The 21,512-nt window shown below is 39.1% G+C and overlaps 1 protein-coding gene and 1 pseudogene across 11 annotated transcripts in view; both read left to right on the plus strand.

The window, feature by feature from the left end:
* Positions 1-21,512, plus strand: part of Macrod2 (mono-ADP ribosylhydrolase 2) — a 2,114,706-nt gene that overhangs the window by 1,098,031 nt on the left and 995,163 nt on the right. The window lies entirely within an intron of this gene.
* On the plus strand, positions 4,860-4,959 carry LOC127686487 (uncharacterized; annotated as a pseudogene).

Below are 21,512 nucleotides of genomic sequence, written 5' to 3' on the forward strand. Positions count from 1 at the left end.
TGGCTAGGAGACAGCAGGCATATTTCCTGGATAATGTAGTACTTTATCTGGGAGGACTTGATATACTTTGGGGTGGCTCATTAATTTTATGAGATCATTAGTTTACTTATTCTTCAATAAATTTAACTCCTCTGCACTAATACCTATAGTGAAATATTTTCTATGACCATGATGTTCTCTTCTCAGAAGTTACACAGAGTTGGGGATGGCTGGAACATGGACAGGGGAGGAGAAAATAGATGAGGTCACAGGAGGTGAGGCAAGTTGCTGCTGAGTAGGAATCTGGAATTCTTTGGAAGAGTCAGGGGCATAGTAATCTATCATATGTATCCAAATCTGATGCTGGTTTCAACTTCCCTAATTAATCAAAAGTCAATCGTGACAGCCCGCACTACTAGTAATTGGCTGCCAGGATCCTATTTTATGAATTAGGATTTAGACACAGTACCCACAAACCTGACCAAATTTGGTGCCATATAAGTCATAAAGTACAAATGAATCCTGACTTTATTTTCATTCACACATACAAACAGTCATGTATCACGTAAATATTTTTAGTTAACCACATTCTATATATATATGTTGGTAGTCCCGTGAGATCATAATTAAGCTGGAAATGTTCAAACACCTAATAAAGTTGACATAAATTCTTTATGTTTAAATGGACAGATACCATGATTTTATTTTTCTTCAATAGTTAATATATTAACCTGTATAGGCTTGCATCCTAGAAGCATCACATTGTATCGTATGACCTAGGTATGCTCCAACCATCCACATACTACTGTAGTATATTCACACACTGACAAAATTTCTTAGTTATGTATAACTTGAGCCATAGCTGTGGTGATTTGAATGAGAATGCCCACCAAAGGCTCATATGTTTGATTACTTAGTTCCCAGTTTGTTGAACTCTTTAGGAAAAGTCAGGCAGCATGGGCTTATGAAAGGAGCTATGTCACTGAGGTTGGGCTTTGAGGTTAGCACTCAGTGTCTCTGTCTCTCTTTTTGTGGTTATTTCTCAGGAAGAATGCTCTCAACTACTGCGACAGTAGCCTGTCTCCCTGCTAGGCTTCCCTTTATGATGGATGGTGGTCAGGTTCTCTGACCTTCTGAAACTGTAAAAAAAAATAAACATAAAACAACAACAATGACAACAAAACCTTCTCTGTTCTAAAAGTTACCTTGGCCATAGTGCTTTATCAAAGCAACAAAGAAGTAACTAAGATAATAGTTAAGTGATACGTATATTTGCATACATATATGTATATTCATGTGCACATGAGGTGATATCAACATGGGCTTGTATATGCATGTATATGTATGTGTATGTGTATGTATATGTAGATGTAGATGTAGAAGTAGATGTAGATGTAGATGAAGATGATGTAGATGTAGATGTAGATGTAGATGCAGATGCAGATGTAGATATATATCCAGTCTTTAAGAGCTAGTGACTACATTGTAATCTCCTGTCATTCTCTATTCACAACATGCATCCTCTCTTGCTCTTATCATGGGCCTGAAATTCAGGGAGAGCTATTGTTCGTTTTGGATTCCAAGTGACCTCAGAATATATACACATTATTTCTCTACATGTGTGTGATTCAGATTTTCTTAATGCCTGAATAAATCATTTGTTACATTTCCTCTTCTTTGAGGCTCTTCAGAATAAACTCACTTTTTGATATTTTCCCTCTCCTTTTCTTTGCAATATTCTTAGAATGATTTTTTTTTGAGCCACAGGCCTGATATTTGCATTTTATTTCTCAACAAATAACATTAGATCTTCTTTGATTGAGAAATAAACCCTTCATAGCATAGCATTCAAGCACTATATGCCCATGAGTTACTTGCTTTCCTTATGTATTATCTCTTCCAGATAAAACAACCTTAATATATGCTGCCCAATGTTCTTGTGACTTCATCATCCTCTTCTCCTTTCCTTGGATCCTGCATCTTTGCCATGAGTGATAATGCATCCACCCAAGGCACCATTTTTTTCTGTCAGCATACTGGATGTTCTACTCTATTAATAGCAATCAGTATTCAGCCCGATATGCCCCTGCAATGTGTGTTGATCATAAAGGTCTACAAGATGGATATGTCCTTTTGTTTTTCTGGTATTTTTAGCATCTTCTACAATTTCTTTACTAAGATGTAGTAAATGTAGCCCTAATCAGTACAAAATTAATATTAAGCTGAAAGAATTATGTTACGTCACTCTTCCCTCTCTTCTCTATCTTCTAACCCCTCCCATCTTTTAAAAGATTTCTAAGGATTCATCTTATTTGAATTTTCAAAGTAAGAATCATAAATTACCACGCATTTATTCTGTGCCAGAATTTCCTAATGATTTAGGAGGGGGAAATGTGTACATGTTCAGGCATTAAATTTTTTAAGTATAAGATGAAATATAACTTTCATAGGATTTTACCTATTTAGTTTTCTTATGCTTTTCAAGGCTATAGATATATTGCAAAGACCATATCACTTGTGTCATCTTAGCCAATGCTCATTTGATAGTGTAGATGATCCCCCAAACATGTAATTTTCTATCATTTTGCTCTGATTATAGCTATATGTTAAATTTGTTTCTTTATAATGTGTGAATTTAGATGAATCATATCCTTTATTCATAATAAATAGATTACCAACTCAATCTTCTGAGGTATAAATGTGGTAAGAATATGGACATACCAGGTGCCAATACTTAGTTGTCCCAGACTCCTTTGTTGAAGAGATGCTTCTTTCCCTTTCTGAATTGTTTGGCATTCTTCTTGAAAATCAATTGACCAATAAAGGAAAGGTTGCTTTCTGGACTTTCAGTCCCATACCATTGATCTGTGTGTTTATTCTTATATTAATGTGATATTGTCTTGATTGCTTCAGCACTGCAATACATTTTGAAGTTGGGAAATGCTCGTCTTTCAACTTTATTTTTTCATTTTCAATGGTCTTTTCTCCATTTTTTCTTTAATTTCTATATGAAGTTTTGAATCAGTTTCAAAAGGGCAACAGAGAATTGATAGATTATATTCATTATGAAGGGGATTATGGAAGAGTTTTCATCTTATAAGAATTAAACCTTATATCCAGTGAATTTAAGGGGCCATACCATTTATTTGTCTTTTCTACATTTGTTTTGATAAATTTATTCAGGTGTGTATTTTTTCTCTTCTATACTATTTCAAATGAGTACCTTTCTAGCTTCATATTTTAGATAGCTCATTGCTAATCTATGTAAGTAAAAACTGATATTATTTTCATATAAAAAAGTTGGTGGACATAGCAGTGATACAATTAATATAAAAATACAGCAGCAATCAGAATTTAATGAAAATGTAGAATGTGATCTATTTGTATTGGATCTTTGTGATAATTTCATTCATCACCACAAAGAAAAGTTTAAAGTAGAAAGTACAGTGTTAATTAGTTTTAATTTAATTTAATGGTTTTTTTCACCCCCATCCAATTATAGTAAATGTGTCACAATGTGACATGGAACACTTGAAGCTACCTAGGAATATTCACACAAGACACAGTGACCTTTTTGTTGAATCAATTAAGATTCCCTGTAAAGTAAAACAATACTTTACCCATCAAAATTAGTAATTTTTGTTGAAAAGATGGGGGGGGGGGAATCACCACAATCACAGAGATATAACTCAATTTTATTCCCTTTATTTAAGAAAAAAATAATCATGTAAATGTCACACTATGACTAAGATGGTGATAAAACCAGCCACAAGTTTAATGACAAATTTTATGTTCAGAGAGGAAGCATAATGAGCTGTGCCATTGTTATGAACAGAACGAAATAGAGACCCCTGGATCCTGTATATATTGTGGGAAAGCAATTATGGCCTAGAACAGATAGGCAGGTGTGTTAAGGTAGCGCCGTGCATGCACATTCAGAGTTGGCATTTGGCATGTGCGTATGTACATCAGGGAGAGGGATACAATTATTGGTCTTTCTTGATACTGGAGATTCTGAGAATAGAGAATTTTTTAAATTCAGTTCATGGTAATTTTAAATTCTGAGATATAGCCTGGAAAGAAACATTGGGGTGAGAACTGACAGAACCCAGCCATCAGTTAGTTCTACAGGGCAATGCAACCCTGCTGTGTCTACAGGCAAAGTGTCAGTCAGCACTTTGCTCTTGATGTCAGTTTGGTGTAGAAAGAAGTCTCCCAAAACTTACAGCCATGGATGAAAATCTTTGTAGCTTGCTTACTAGGCTTCTAGAATGAGTCTCTTCTTTTCCATATTGAACTTCACCAGCTGGTGAATAAAAAAGGTCACCACAAGATTCTGTTTTTCTGTGAAAAGGCAGGTTTTCAGGGAATATAAATAAGAACCATTCCTGCTTGATGTCCACCCTCAGCAATATATTTGGTAGTTTGAAGAATCTAAACCCATCACTCTGGCTAGAAATATTTATTCCAAAGACAACCAATGAACTGAAATAACCAAACATTTTCTACCATTCCTGATGATCCATTTTTTTTTTTGTTTTTTGAGATTTTTTATTCCATATATTCTTTATTTACATTTCAAATCTCCCCCTTCCTGGATCCTCCCTCCCTGAAAGTCCCATAAGCCCTCTTCCCTCCCTCTGTTCCCCAATCACCCCCTTCCCATTTCCCTGTCCTGGTATTCCCCTACACTGCTACACTGAGCCTTTCCAGGACCAGGGATCTTTCCTTCCTTCTTCTTGGGCATCATTTGATATGTGAATTGTTTCTTGTGTATTCCGAGCTTCTGGGCTAATATCCGCTTATCAGTGAGTGCATACCATGTGTGTTCTTTTGTGATTGGGTCGCCTCACTCAAATGTCACTCAGGATGACATTCTCCAGTTCCACCCACTTGCCTAAGAATTGGAAGATACAGAGAAGATGAGCATGGCCCCTGCTCAAGGATGACACAAAAATTGGTGAAGTGTTCCATTGTTTTTTTAATTATCTTTAATCATTTTGTACAGTTCAGTCATTAACACCTTCCCAATACACCCAAAGACAGCTCCTCATCCCATTCCCCCCCCCTTCTTGTCTTCAAGAGGATGTCACTATCCCCACGTCCCCACCCTAGCCTTCCAGGCCTCCCCACACCCTGGGGTCTCAAATCATTCAAGGGTTAGATGCATCTTCTCTCACTGAGGCAGACCAGGCAGTCCTCTGCTGTATATGTCTCAGGGGCCTTGTACCAGCTAGTATATGCTGCCTAACTGTTGGCTCAGTTTCTAAGAGATCTCTGGAGTCCAGATAAATTGAGACTGCTGGTCTTCCTATGGGGTCTCCTTCCACCTCAGCTTTTTTCCAGCCTTTACCTCATTTTAAGCACAGGGGTCCCCAACTTCAGTCCATTGGTTGGGTATAAGTGCTGCTTGTTGGGCCTCTCACAGGACAGCCATGCTAGGCTCCTATCTGTAAGCACACCATAGCTTCAGTAAGAGTCTTAGGCCTTGGAGCCTCCCCTTGAGCTGGATCACAATTTGGGCCTGTCACTGGACCTCCTTTCCCTCTGGATCTTCTCCATTTTGTCCCTACAGTTCTTTTAGACAGGAACGATTGAGTCAGAGTTGTGGGATGGCAACTCCATCGCTCCAGTTGATGCCCTATCTTTCTTTTTTTTTTTTTATTCGATATAATTTATTTACATTTCAAATGATTTCCCCTTTTCTAGCCCCCCCACTCCCTGAAAGTCCCGTAAGCCCCCTTCTCTTCCCCTGTCCTCCCTCCCACCCCTTCCCACTTCCCCGTTCTGGTTTTGCCGAATACTGTTTCACTGAGTCTTTCCAGAACCAGGGGCCACTCCTCCTTTCTTCTTGTATCTCATTTGATGTGTGGATTATGTTTTGGGTATTCCAGTTTTCTAGGTTAATAACCACCTATCAGTGAGTGCATACCATGATTCACCTTTTGAGTCTGGGTTACCTCACTCAGTATGATGTTCTCTAGCTCCATCCATTTGCCTAAGAATTTCATGAATTCATTGTTTCTAATGGCTGAATAGTACTCCATTGTGTAGATATACCACATTTTTTGCATCCACTCTTCTGTTGAGGGATACCTGGGTTCTTTCCAGCATCTGGCAATTATAAATAGGGCTGCTATGAACATAGTAGAACATGTATCCTTATTACACGGTGGGGAGTCTTCTGGGTATATGCCCAGGAGTGGTATAGCAGGATCTTCTGGAAGTGAGGTGCCCAGTTTTCGGAGGAACCGCCAGACTGATTTCCAGAGTGGTTGTACCAATTTGCAACCCCACCAGCAGTGGAGGAGTGTTCTTCTTTCTCCACACCCTCTCCAACACCTGCTGTCTCCTGAATTTTTAATCTTAGCCATTCTGACTGGTATAAGATGAAATCTTAGGGTTGTTTTGATTTGCATTTCCCTAATGACTAATGAAGTTGAGCATTTTTTAAGATGCTTCTCCGCCATCTGAAGTTCTTCAGGTGAGAATTCTTTGTTTAACTCTGTACCCCATTTTTTAATAGGGTTGTTCGGTTTTCTGGAGTCTAACTTCTTGAGTTCTTTATATATATTGGATATTAGCCCTCTATCTGATGTAGGATTGGTGAAGATCTTTTCCCAATTTGTTGGTTGCCGATCTGTCCTCTTGATGGTGTCCTTTGCCTTACAGAAACTCTGTAACCTTATGAGGTCCCATTTGTCAATTCTTGCTCTTAGAGCATATGCTATTGGTGTTCTGTTCAGAAACTTTCTCCCTGTACCGATGTCCTCAAGGGTCTTCCCCAGTTTCTTTTCTATTAGCTTCAGAGTGATGCCCTATCTTTCTACTAGAGGTGGACTCTACAAGTTCTCTCTCCCCACTGTAAGGCATTTCATCTAAGGTCCCTCCCTTTGAGTCCTGAGAGAATCTCTCACCTCCCAGGTCTCTGGTGTATTCTAGAGGATTCCCTCTTCCTACCTCCTGAGGTTGTCTGTTTCTATTCATTCTGCTGGCCCTTAGGGCTTCACTTCTGACCCTCCCCCCCATACCTGATCCTATTCCCTTCCCTGTCTCCTTTCACACCCAGGACCCTCCCTCCTCTGCCCCACCCCCATTGCTTTCTTCTCCCTCCTAAGTGAAATTGAAACATCTTCACTTGGGCTCTTTGATTTGTCAATTTCAAAATGGACTTCTCTAATTTACTGAATGTGAAGACTTAGGAAAGCAGGAAGTCAAGTAGGAAGTTTGAAACATCTTAAAGTAACTAAAACCTAAAACTGTGATGCTTAAATCTGATTAAAATGTTCAAATAGCACAGCAGCTTGTCTATGAGCCCACAAAATATTTAACAATAGTTTTTATCCCATGTATGAAGAATTACATTCAGTATTCTAAACAATTTATCAAAAAGATAGTATTGTTGTCTATGTCTAATGTCCATGTAGTTAGTATCAGGTTCTGAGAATTAGAGTTAGTCTTGTCATAGATATTAGTCATGGATATACTTGGTAATGTATGAAGCATGCTACACATATATACTTGCCAGCAAGAGAGGTTCTGAGCGTGCACAGTATGATTTAGTATGGTTTACTTATGGTAGTCCTCAAACTTGAAGCTTTCAGAATATAGCTTTGAAACATTTGACAAATTGTAAAAATGTAGTTTAACTCGTATAAGCCAATGATAAATAATAAACATAAATATTGTATGGTCTTTCTGTATTCTCCCTTGATTTATTTCTTCTTATTTGTCCACTTTTCTTGGGAAAAGTTAAATGCTTTGATACTAAAGAACATTTTTTTCTAACAATCTTGCTGATACTTTTAATATTTGCACCACAGAATTGGATGCCCCATGTTCTGATCCTTATTTTGGCATTAAAAGTGATAATGAGGGCCTAGTGTTTTGAATTCTTTTCTTTTTATTCCTGACTTCTCAGGTTTAGAGACAATACATAAAATAATTTACTTATCACTGAAGTGACACAAAGCTAAGGGATTTGATGTCCTGTTTAAGGGAAGGAAAAGTATCTCTAAAGTGGCACAATTGGAGCAGGGAGTGGGAAGCTAACCTCTTGTTTTCTATATTGCATTGACTCATTCATGTTGTAATCAAAGAAATAAATTGCATTAAGAAGATCTTTATGAGTTGTCTTCTATTTATTTTTCTCACTTATGCATGTCTTTTCTAGATCCATCTTTTATATGATAAAGTTTATCTATATTCTCAAGTTCTCTTTACTGAAAAGTAAGGAGTTTCTTGGTGAGAAGAGAGAAGGGAAGCCATTTCTCTTTTATTTTGACTGTGTAGAAGACCACAGTGAGGTGTACTGAGACATCATTTTATTAATTCATCTTTGAGAAGACAAGCAGAGAGATCATCATCTGCTCTGGAGAGTATAAATTTGTTTCTGGTTTGTCATCATGCCTGACATTCTGATTTGTAATCTTACTGTTTTAGTCATTAAGACCCAGTTTTAATATGATTAACATTTTTTTTATTCCATTTACGAAGTGATGCTGGTCTCTAATTTTTGAGAGTATGATAACCCTCAGTTGGCCTTATGCAAATAAATCATATCTTAATGCCCTTGAAATCAGAGCATCCCCTAGGAGGACAAGCTGTAAATCAGACTGGAAGGAAGTGAACTCAGCCCTGGAGGCCAAGGCTCCAAATGGCATCGGCAAGATGAATCAAATGCCTGTGTTCCAGAATTTTAATTCATGGCACTTTATCCGTGGTTTCAACTGATGCTGTCATCTTCAAATGACAGACAGTGAGTGCAAAATTGCTATTGCATAATTTTTCTTATCTCTCATTTATAGGCTAGGTTTGATTGAAAGTTCAGACTTTGATATATGGGAAGACACATTTTTCTTTTCTCATAAAAGAGAGTATGTGTGTCTATGTGTATGTCTAAAATAAATTTACCATTTAATACAGTCTCAGCCAGGGCCTTTGTTTTATTACAAATGAATAGGCATTATCCTTCTGAATGCTATCTAATAATCGTTCCTATAATTTATTACTGCATTTCTCCTAAAATTATATTATTTTTGTCAAGTTACAGAACGGTTGAAAGATTTGTGTAAATTACCCATCCATTGTTGGTACAAGCCCATACAGTAGCTCTCAAAACACTAAAAATAGACACTCACTATGGCCACATTCCTATTAGAGTAACTGCCTTGACAAGCATGGTAGTATAAACCTACAAGGAAACAGTGTGCATATATAAGAACCTTTCTTGCAGGCATGATGTAGAATAAATGAAGCAGCCACAACAGGTTAGACCAGGAACCCATGCAACTATATAAGACCTGGTCCAGCATAATTTGTTTGTGTGGCAAAATTCTGGTCTTTAGGATAGTCATCTCATTGAAAGGCCTAAAGGTTTATGGAGACCATGCCTTATGTATTTATTTATTTACTTAGTTAGTTGTTGCTAATTTATGCAGATGCTGGTTACAAATGTTCCTTTGTGAAAATAATTATAGTATAGTATAGTATGTATAGTATAGTATGTATAGTATAGTATAGTATAGTATAGTATAGTATAGTATAGTATAGTATAGTATAGTATGCAAATGCATTTCCCTAAAAGCATCCAGTTCCAACTGTTGGAAACAGCAAGGATGATCAGAACAGTGACTGGAGCCTGGATGGGTGAGGCGATAGTTTGCAATGCTAATGAAGGCTCAGATAATCATCTTTCTAAGACTCTAGTGTCCTCTATTACTTGACTTCATGTGATTTGTTTCCTCCCTGTCTCTTTCTCCATCTTTCTGCAAAGAATCCAGCTTCTCCCCAGTGAGCTTTGAACTTTGAAAGAGCAGCATTTTTTTCAGCAGAAAGTACATTTAGGACATGAGCAAAAGCAGTGTGGTCCTGCCCATACCAGGAGAGCATCTCCACAACTCAGTGTAGTCTTCACTCCAGTCACTCACAAGTCTGACAAGGAGCTGTCACAGTTTCCATTGATTCAGCAACTAGAGGCTCAACAACCTCTATAAGAGAGAGTCTACTGATTATATATTTTGTAAAGATCAGGACCATGGCCTTGATACTTTAGAGACAGAGGATAACTGCTTGTTCTAGTGACTATAACAAAATACCAAATTCATGTGACTTATAAACAAGAAATTATTTCTGACAATATTTTTAGCCTGAAAGTATAATATAATGGTACGATCGTATGAAGGTCATCTTCCTGGTTGCTGAAACTGTCTTTTCATTGTACCATTACTTGGCAAGTAATGGTATATCTCTTTGGAATCTCTTCAATAAGAGTTCTGATGCCATCCATGAAGGCTAAGAATGCAGCTATGGATTAATTAATTCCCAGATGCCCAAATGTGGAAGAAATCTCAATTTATTTGTATCAAGAGAATCCAACCATTGAGTTTATTTTGTCTAACAAAAGTAAAGAGTTTTATGGTTTTTGAAATCTGAAAACAGAAGGTTTCCTTGAGTGGGTGAGTCAGGATGACCTCACAGTAGATGGAAGTGAAATATGTAGGCAGTCTCCCAAGGTTCAGATTCTGACTCAAATCCAGGCCAGATAGATAGAAAGCTTATGTCATTTCTTCAATTAAAATAAATTAAGTAAACTAATATCAATAAATGATATTGATATATCAGCTCTATCTTGATTAGATTGGTGAAAAACTTACTAAGTTTTCAAAACTAAACAAAGTATATAGCATCCTTTAGTCACAGTAGGGAGTCAGCACGTGATGACTAGTGGATAGCATTTATGAAAGGAATCTGCTATTTCAAAGCCTCTTATTCACAGATAATCTTCTAACTTGCTCTTAATGCTACAGTGCATGTTGTGATGTAACCTATTTCAGCAGGAGGTTGGCTTTCTGGCCAGGCACAACTCACTATTCTCTTAGAAAGTTTGTTCTCTCCTCCCCACCTTTACATGGGTTCAGGGAATAGAAGATGTGTCCTCAAGTTTATAGAAACAATACTTTATGCCTAGAGCCATTTCATTGGCTTAACTATTTCTCACAGTTTATACCACACAGGTTCACCCAGGCTTTGGGCATCCCTAGTACATGCTGCAAAGCATGACTTGCTTTAGCGTGTTCCCTTCACCCTGGTGCTGTCTCCCTGTAATGTTTTTCTTCTTTCCTTAGTCATCTTCCTAAGGGTTTTAGATGAGGTCAGAATGTTCATAGTCATATGGATACAGCCTTGTTTTATAATTCAGTGACTCTTCTTCCTGAACATGGACTTTCTGGGACCCAGTAGTTCTGGACAGTAAGGCTACCGAAGTTTCTCCTCTCCTTCGACTTGAACCTCTCTGACTAGGCAAAATGACTTTATTAACTGAAGACTGCAAATGCCTAAATCAATGACTGGCTTTAATTTACTGAATGGATGATAGAAACAGAGAACTGACATGTGCTGGTATAATTAAGCATGGAGATTAGTCTCCCTTAGAACTAAGTCTCCATGTTACTATCCAACACCTCAGTTAAAACAAGAGTGGTAGTAAAAACAAACCTAAGACTCAGTATATTTTTGTTGGTTGATAGCATACCCTGCTTTGAATTCTATGAATGTGTGCTTTGCTTTTGAGAAATTTCTCCAATGAACACCATTGCAACATCCTAGCATGCATATTTGGGGTGTGTACTTCCTTATCCTGAGTGGTAAGCTGAGTTATCACATTTACAGCTTAGACAGGGTTTCCTGATGAGATAATCCAATTTACAGACATAAAATGAATCCAAGTGGTTTCCCTCATCTCCCTTGCAGAACTGAACTCTCCTCATTTCTGAGAGATCTGATTTAATGAAGTGAAGGATAAAATATAGTGTACTAGACATGAAATGTTGTCTGTTGGGGAACTACTTCCTAGCCCTCTACTTCCAAGATGAGCTATTGGAATCTTGGTTTATTCATCATCCTACTTTCTCGGATTGTAATCATTAGTGACTCTGAAAAGAACAACAACAACAAAAATAATTTCCATCTTTGTAACATCTATAAAAACTTCCTCAACTCAATCCACCTTATTTCCTGTTGCTTTCCTCCATAGAGAAGATTAACCCCCGCGCCCCGCCATGGAATCATAATTTGGTACCATGTATTTCCCTAAGACACACAAATTTAACATGCTATCATAGCATTCAGTCATTTGAAATGAACCTTCAGTCCATTTCAGCCCTATCTACCATATTCCATTATAAGCCTATAGTCTATAAAATTTTTAGAACCACCATGACTGACTTCGGTGAGTTATCTCCTTATCCTCATCCCTTCTAATAGGTGGACTAAAGAGCCAGGAGAGGAGGGATATTCAAGAGTTTTTCTTGAAAAATGTCATGTTTTTTTAAGCTTTGTCCTCCCTCCCATGTCCTTAGCAGACATCCAGGAATCCAAGGATTTATTTAAACACAGTCTCAGGTAATTAGTTTATATAAACTGTTTCTCCCCTTTGAGAGAAGGTGAATTTATAAAAATAAAATAACAAGGACTCCTCTTTCTAAATATGTGATCATATTAACATTATCGTGTTGTATGTTTTATGTAATTACTGCATTAAACTAATTGAACATGTTTCAGTTTTCTAGTCTGTTAACTTTCATCATTATTTCATCACAGTTTTAAAGATTGTTTTTCTCAGCAAATACCATAGACTTGCATATCTTAGAACTTGAAGTTGGGAAATGCAACGGGACAGTGTAGGTAGATTAGGTATCTGGAGAGGATCTTCTGTCTCTTTGGAGTTGATTGTCTTCTCACTGTGGTCACACATCCTTTCTTCACTGTACATTTCAGGAAGGAAGGAAGGAAGGAAGGAAGGAAGGAAGGAAGGAAGGAAGGAAGGAAGGAAGGAAGGACAGAGGGAGGGAAGAGAGGGAAGGGAAGGAGGACGGACAGAGGGAGGGAGGGAGGGAAGGAAAGACAGGAAGGAGGAAGGGAGAGAGTGGAAGAAAGGAAAATTAGGAGACATGAGAACTGTCTCTTTTCATAAGGATACCAACACTCTCATAATCTAATCTAAACCTATTCATTTCACAAGGCCTCACTTCTGAATATTATCACATTGAAGGATAGGAGTTCTAAGCAAAAGTTGTAAACATGCAATCATTCTGTGTAGTTAACAATGACTGTATGTGTGTGTGTGTGTGTGTGTGTGTGTATGCACGAATGCGCGCGTGTGCACATGCTTTATATGCAAGTGTGCAAGTGTATATTCTGATTAGATGCTCTTTTGGAACATCAATATAAGATCAGTAATCAGAGTAGGCAGATGACAATATCTAGCCTATTGTCTTGGTCCATATAGATTATGTCCCCTAAGGTTACCTCATCAAGTGGTGGATGCTGGTGTGTCTAGGCATAAGACAAGGAAGACATCATATTGCTAACAACTTCACCAGTAAACAATGTCAGGCTTGTCTGCATTCCTCCACAGAAGCAATTACTTCTCATTGTACAGTGTTCACTAGATTTCAGTAACTATTTTCTTCTCTTGTTTCTTCAGTTTTAAAGGGAGCAAAAGCTGTGTACTGCCCAAAGAAAGCCATGGGTACATTGATATCCCACACCTCTGAAAAGAGTCTCTTCCATTAAGCATTTTTTATTTTTTGAATCATAGCCACTTTTTCTTCCAGAAACACAGCTGCCTCCCACATGTGTGCTACCATGCATTACTGCAGCTCCAGTGTAAATGCAGATGGTCCATCCTTAGCTTTAATTCTCCCCAGGCCTTCTGGACAGTGACACCAAATAGAGAATGCTATCTGCCTTTGTGGAGATGTCTTTAAATGGATTTGCGTATGATTTTGAAATGTGTGGAATAAACAATCATTGAGTTTCTTTCTTCAAATTTTGAAAATAGGCATGCTTTCCTGTTCTTTAAAGGTGATTACATTTGTAATATACTTATGAAACTACCACTAACAGTAGTGTGTGTGTGTGTGTGTGTGTGTGTGTGTCTGTATGTCTGTGTGTCTGTTTGTGTATGTATATACACATGTTGTGGTAATCCTTTAGATATGTTTTTAACTTTCCCCTCATGATGTCAGCAGGTGAAATTGAATTTCATAGAGTATGTACTCATAAACCTTAAACTTAGTAAAAGGCAGAGTATACTCAGCCTTTTAAGTATAAATCTTTTACCTCTGCCTTAACAGAAGAAAGGTGGATGTGAAAACAGATGAGATTGATAATATTACCTTCAGTTTGCTTCTGTGTTAAGATCACTTTCATATGCGTCCTTGGTTGTGGGTCATGTGTTTCCAAAGCAACTGGAGATCCCATCCTCAGTTTGTACAATAATACAGTTCATTTTCCTAAAGACCAGCTGCTGACTTCTATCTGTAATTCTACAATCCTATGTTAAGATCATTAAGTTGTTGATCAGACTGCAAAGCAGACACTAAAGCAATATAAAGTGATGCAGAGACTGGGACTCCTCACTACCACACTAATATGGAATACGTGTGTGTGTGTATGTGTGTGTGTGTGTGTTTCTTCCTCTATTTTGTGCAGTTGCATATCCTGAAAGGGTAGTCTTGATTCCACTAAGAATAATTTAATTTCTTTTTGTCGCTGATTCAGATGTGAGATGGAGAAGCTAGAAAAGCGGGAATATAGAAGTCTTGCAAATACTGAAGTACTTGTGGATGAAGGGTCTTTAACCAAAAGAAGTGTTAAAGTGTTGCCCATTATCAATGTCTATAAACTTACCTATCTGCCTATAATATTCTGAATGAACTAAAACTATGATGTTAATTAAGTTCTTTGAACATCAATATGCAAATAGATAAACTGGGTTTCTATTCTTCCATAGTTTTCTATGTGCTTAGTCACATTTTTCCCAATAAATATGTACAAAATGACTTCTATACTATAAACACAAAGATTCTGATGGAACATGAACTTTGTTTTTTAAGTTATTTACTTGGGCCTTTGTATCTGATAGGCTGTAGAGAGAAGGAGATGGAGTAGAATCTATTAAGTAGACAAACACCAAAACTTTACTGTTAAAGATGCATAATTACCGACTACTTTAGAAGGCAATAACATTAAGATGACTGTGAAAATGTCTAGGAAATACCACTTAACTGGGTAGGTTATGGTTGGTGTTGGTGATCAAAGCTTATAAGGGGAAGACTATTGACCCAAGTCAGGACATGATTTGGATTTAGTGTAGTATGAGGATTAAAGATGAGTATTCTACAGACGTAGAGTAGCTTTGTAGCCCATAACATCAAGTGACTACTACAGGGTGAGGTAAGCATGCTGGGCTGAGACTAGAAATGTATTTATATGGATAGCATCTGTTCATATTGAGTCAGCCAAATTCAATACCTTTATCCTAAGAGCCTTGGGGTTTTCTAAGAACCTTACAGAATTTTGGCATTTTAGAAGAAGGAGAAATCACATTTCAACATAATAAACTCACAGCAAATATATGCAGCTATATCTATAGACATAGGGTTTTTGACCCATTAAAGCTTTGATATTAGTTTTATTATTATTTTATTCACTTAGTATAAAATTCTATTGGGTTTGCACACTTGAAATTATTTCAGACTTTTGTATTATGAGATATTGAAATCTTTCCATGTAAAAAGGCATTAAGATGGTAATGGTGGCACATGGGCGTGGAGGAAGTGTACATTCCTTCTCTACCCCTTAAAGCAGAAACAATGAATGTTAAACCATACAATTGTTCTTTAAATGCAATTTCAAAACAAGCCCATTATCTATCTCTAATTGGCTATTACAGAAGTCTAGAGTTCCAGCTGTCAAGAGAACTGTTGCCTTGAGATGTCCAACATGCCACCTGCTAACCAGTGGGGCCCACCAGAATGTCTTTTCTTCCTAATTATTTAGCACACACAAATGAGTAGCTCACAGAGGTCTTCCACCTGCCCTGCCCACTGCTTCTGATGGAGATGGTTAATCCCTGCCAGATGTCAGACTAGCAGGAAACCCTGAATATTAATAGAAATCAGTCCTAGATATAATTAATTGTATAGTGCTCAGCTTATCAAGCTATGTCAAGCCACTGGGACACTTTGAGAGATTGCCAATGGAATGAGATTTATCTGTTCCTACTTGACACGACTGTGGTAAGACTCAGTTTTGGCAGGGAAGATTTTAAAGGTTTAGTAGCCTCTTCCTGGTGGCCTTGGCTGCTGTCAGGTCTTACCTACATCTCATTGCTAACCAAATGGATAAACACTATTTTTACCATTGGAATTTGAGGGAAGGTGACAGAAGGGATCCAGGAACCATTATCACTGCCTGTTTCTGAGGATCAAATTAGACATATGTGTTGGTGTTTGACTGGAAGACTGAAAGAAAAAAATCTATCTTATAACAGTTCTGATACTGTTGTCTGTGATTTCCATATTTAGCAAATCTCCAATTAGAAGGCATAGTTTGCTTAGATTCTCACATTAACTACCCAGAATTAATGTAGTCCACATAGGTTCATGTTTCAGTTTTGTAATGCTCTTCTGTATCACATGCTAGTCTGGCCTCTCATGATTCATGGTACCTGCATACAAATTAGCGGCACCAACATATCCTTGTTGTTTGATACTTTACTAAAAGAAGTCAAGGAAGACAGAGGGGGCTTCACTTACTTTGTTGGACTATTACAAAAAGTATTGCAACAAGTAACGTTTCCCCCCAGGGCATATCAAGAAGGTTCCAAGTGCAGGCTACATCTATCCCTGTGGATTTGGGCCATGCTTCCTTGCCAACACAGGGATGCCTATAACAGTCCAGAACACCTTCAATCCATGAAGAGATTTTTAGTCGTTTCATCATGTACATTTGGCAAGTTCATTCAATTGCAGTTCCTGTCTTCTCATAAGGACCAGGTAAGAGTGATTAGCTCACAAAAACACTACCTAATTAGAAACAAGCAAGGGGAGGCGGCGGCGGCGGCGGCGGCGGCGGCAGCGGTAGCAGTGGCTGCTCCAGCTGAAGGGCCATCAGCGGTGGAACCAAGGCGACACAGGGTCCAGTTAGGCCCTGCGCCCACGACCACTGACCTTCGCTGACCAGCCGGGCGGCAAGCAACTGCGGTTCTGCGGAGCCTTTCGCTGCACGGAAGCCACTTCAGAACTCGGCTGCCCGCCAGTCAGGAGAGACTCACCGCCATCTTGATCCCGGGCTCCAGAGATCGGTCAGACTGAGGTACACAAACATAATCCTAGGCCCAACACCGCAGGGGTCTGAGCCAGACGGGCGTTGGCCTGCACCCAGGCCCTGGGCTGTTCGAGTGGCCATCGGGGCGCCAACCCAGCCAGGAGTTTTTTTTGCCCTGGCCGGTGCACGCGCCGCCATTTTGCCTACAGGAGCCAGAGTGCTCGGGAGGGCAGAGACTGCTAACAAGCGTAGCCTGAGGCTAACAAAACGGGGGTCTAGGCCCCAAAAGGCACAGGACTGACCCCAAGAACTGGGCGGCTTGGTGGGCCATCTGTGTGTCAACCCGCCCAGGAGGTTATTAGCACAACAGACTCTCCCGGTGCTTTCGGGGAGCGCGGACGCGCACGCCCGCCATCCTGGTCACCTGGCGGACCCAAATAACAGACATAGCCCTAGGGGAACTTTGCTCGGACCTTGGCCTCCCAGGCGTTTGCCTGGACTCAGGGCCCAGGCGACAAGGCTAACCTAGTGTGCGCCAGCCCGGTTGGGGAAATCGGCTGCCCAGCGGAGTGAGCGGAGCACAGGGGAGGTCACAGCAACATTCACCTTCGGAGCTCCCTGGGGGTGCACACGGGTTCCACCTGGTCCACAGACACAATCTGGGGCAAGGCCTCAGGCAGAAGCCCCCAGCTCAACTCTCTCCGCTTCAGATCAGCCTGGGTGGCCGCCACATCTCCAGGTCCCTCAAGAGGCTAGTGGGGGCTTCCGGGCGGCCAGCTGGGAGAAGTCAGTGTGCTCCAATAAATCCTGCGGGCCCTAGCGGGAGCCTTCAGGTGCCTGCTTCAGGATCTGAACAGCCTGGACAACAGCACCCTGTCTATAGGCAGTGCACAGTGTAAGCTGTGCACCAGAGGCCAACGGGGAACGGGCAGCTTGCACTGGTGAGTCCAGCACTGACAAGACCAAGTAACACCAGTGAGAGCTAGATGGCAAAAGGCAAACGCAGAAACGTCACTAACAGAAATCAAGGCAATATGGCAACATCTGAACCAAATTCTCCTCTACCAGCAAGTCCTGGATACCCCATCACACCAGTAAAACAAGATTTGGATTTAAAATCACTGGTCATGATGCTGGTACAGGAACACATGAAGGACATTCAGGAGAAAATGGATCAAAAGTTAGAAGCCCTTGCAAGGGAAACACAAAAATCATTGAAAGAAATCCAGGAGAATACAAAAGCCAACAAGGAGGAAATGCAAAAAACACTTAAAGAAATACAGGAGAACTTTGCTCAACAGGCTGAGGTCATGAAAGACGAAACACAAAAATCTCTTAAAGAAATACAGGAGAACTTTGGTCAACAGGCTGAGCTCATGAAAGAGGAAACACAAAAATCTCTTAAAGAATTACAGGAAAACACAAACATGCAAGGGAAGGAGCTAAGCAAAACCATCCAGGATCTAAAATCAGAAGTAGAAACAACTAAGAAAACTCAAAGGGAGACAACTTTGGAGATAGAAAGCCTTGGGAAGAAATCAGGGGACAGAGATGCAAATATCAACAACAGAATACAAGAAATAGAAGAAAGAATCTCAGATGCTGAAGATTCCATAGAAACCATGGACTCAACAGTTAAAGAAAATGCAAAGTGCAAAAAGCTTGTAACCCAAAATATCCAGGAAATCCAGGACACAATGAGAAGACCAAACCTAAGGATTATAGGCATAGATGAGAGTGAAGATTTACAACTTAAAGGGCCAGCAAATATCTTCAATAAAATTATGGAAGAAAACTTCCCTAACCTAAAGAGAGAGATGCCCATGAATATACAAGAAGCCTACAGAACTCCAAACAGACTGGACCAGAACAGAAATACTTCCCGTCACATAATAATCAAAACACCAAATGTTCTAAACAAAGAAAGAATACTAAAGGCAGTAAGAGAAAAAGGCCAAGTAACATATAAAGGAAGACCTATCAGAATCACAGCAGACTTTTCACCTGAGACTATGAAGGCTAGAAGGTCCTGGGCAGATCTCATGCAGACTCTAAGAGAACACAAATGCCAACCAAAACTACTATATCCAGCAAAACTCTCAATCACCATAGATGGAGAAACTAAGATATTTCACGACAAAACCAAGTTCACCCAATATCTATCCACAAACCCAGCCCTAAAAAGGATAATAGGAGGACAACACCAATACAAGGAGGGAAACTCCACCCTGAAAAAAGCAAGATAGTAACCTTTCATCAAACCCAAAAGAAGTTAAGCAATCAAATTTAAAAAATAACGTCAAAAATGATAGGAAGTAACAATCACTATTCCTTAATATCTCTTAACATCAATGGACTCAATGCCCCAATAAAAAGACACAGACTAACTGACTGGATACGTAAACAGGACCCTACATTTTGCTGCTTACAGGAAACACACCTCAGGGTCAAAGACAAACACTACCTTAGAGTAAAAGGCAGGAAGACAATTTTACAAGCAAATGGTCTCAGGAAACAAGCTGGAGTAGCCATTTTAATATCAGATAAAATTGACTTTCAACCCAAAGTCATCAAAAGAGACTCTGAGGGACACTTCTTGCTGGTCAAAGGAAAAATACAACAAGAAGAACTCTCAATCCTGAACATCTATGCTCCAAATGCAAGGGCACCCTCTTTCATAAAAGAAACTTTATTAAAACTCAAAGCACACATTGCACCTAACACAATAATTGTGGGTGACTTCAACACTGCACTTTCCTCAATGGACCGATCAGGAAAACAGAAACTAAACAAGGACACAATGAAACTAATTGAAGCTTTGGACCAATTAGATTTAACTGATATATATAGAACATTCTATCCTAAAACAAAAGAATATACCTTTTTTTCAGCACCTCATGGTACCTTCTCCAAAATCGACCATATAATTGGTCACAAGACAGACCTCAACAAATATAAAAAGATAGAACTAATCCCATGCCTCCTATCTGATCACTATGGAATAAAAGTGGTCTTCAATAGCAACAGAAACAACAGAAAACCCACATACACGTGGAAATTGAACAATACTCTACTCAATGACACCTTGGTCAAGGAAGAAATAAAGAAAGAAATTAAAGACTTTTTAGAACACAATGAAAATGAAAACACAACATACCCAAATCTATGGGACACAATGAAAGCAGTGCTAAGAGGAAAACTCATAGCCCTGAGTGCCTCCAAAAAGAAAATGGAGAGAGCATACATTACCAACTTAATGACACACCTGAAAGCCCTAGAACAAAAAGAAGCTATTTCACCCAGGAGGAGTAGAAGGCAGGAAATCATCAAACTCAGGGCCGAAATCAATCAAGTAGAAACAAAGAGAACCATACAAAAAATCAACAAAACTAGGAGCTGGTTCTTTGAGAAAATCAACAAGATAGATAAACCCTTAGCCAGACTGACCAAAGGGCACAGGGAAAGTATCCAAATTAACAAACTTAGAAATGAAAAGGGAGACATAACAACGGAAACTGAGGAAATCCAAAAAATCATCAGATCCTACTACAAGAGCCTGTACTCAACACAACTGGAGAATCTGGAGGAAATGGACAATTTCCTTGACAGATACCAAATACCAAAATTAAATCAGGACCAACTAGACCATCTAAACAGTCCCATAAAGCCTAAAGAAATAGAAGGAGTCATAGAAAGTCTTCCAACCAAAAAAAGCACAGGACCAGATGGTTTCAGTGCAGAATTCTACCAGACATTCAAAGAAGAGTTAACACCAATACTCTTCAAACTATTCCACAAAATAGAAACAGAAGGAACACTACCCAATTCCTTCTACGAAGCCACAATTACGCTGATACCAAAGCCACACAAAGATCCAACAAAGAAAGAGAACTTCAGACCAATTTCCCTTATGAACATCGATGCAAAAATACTCAACAAAATTCTTGCCAACCGAATCCAAGAACACATCAAAACGATCATCCACCATGATCAAGTAGGCTTTATCCCGGGAATGCAGGGTTGGTTCAATATACGGAAATCCATCAATACAATCCACTACATAAACAAACTCAAAGAACAAAACCACATGGTCATTTCATTGGATGCTGAAAAAGCATTTGACAAAATTCAGCATCCTTTCATGCTTAAAGTCTTGGAGAGAACAGGAATTCAAGGCCCATACCTAAACATAGTAAAAGCAATATACAGCAAACCGGTAGCCAGCATCAAACTAAACGGAGAGAAACTTGAAGCAATCCCACTGAAATCAGGGACCAGACAAGGCTGCCCCCTTTCTCCTTATCTTTTCAATATTGTACTTGAGGTACTAGCTCGGGCAATTCGACAACATAAGGAGGTCAAAGGGATACAAATTGGAAAGGAGGAAGTCAAACTATCATTATTTGCAGACGACATGA

This window comes from Apodemus sylvaticus, chromosome 5 (assembly GCF_947179515.1).
Source record: "Apodemus sylvaticus chromosome 5, mApoSyl1.1, whole genome shotgun sequence".
In the NCBI taxonomy this organism is placed as follows: domain Eukaryota; kingdom Metazoa; phylum Chordata; class Mammalia; order Rodentia; family Muridae; genus Apodemus; species Apodemus sylvaticus.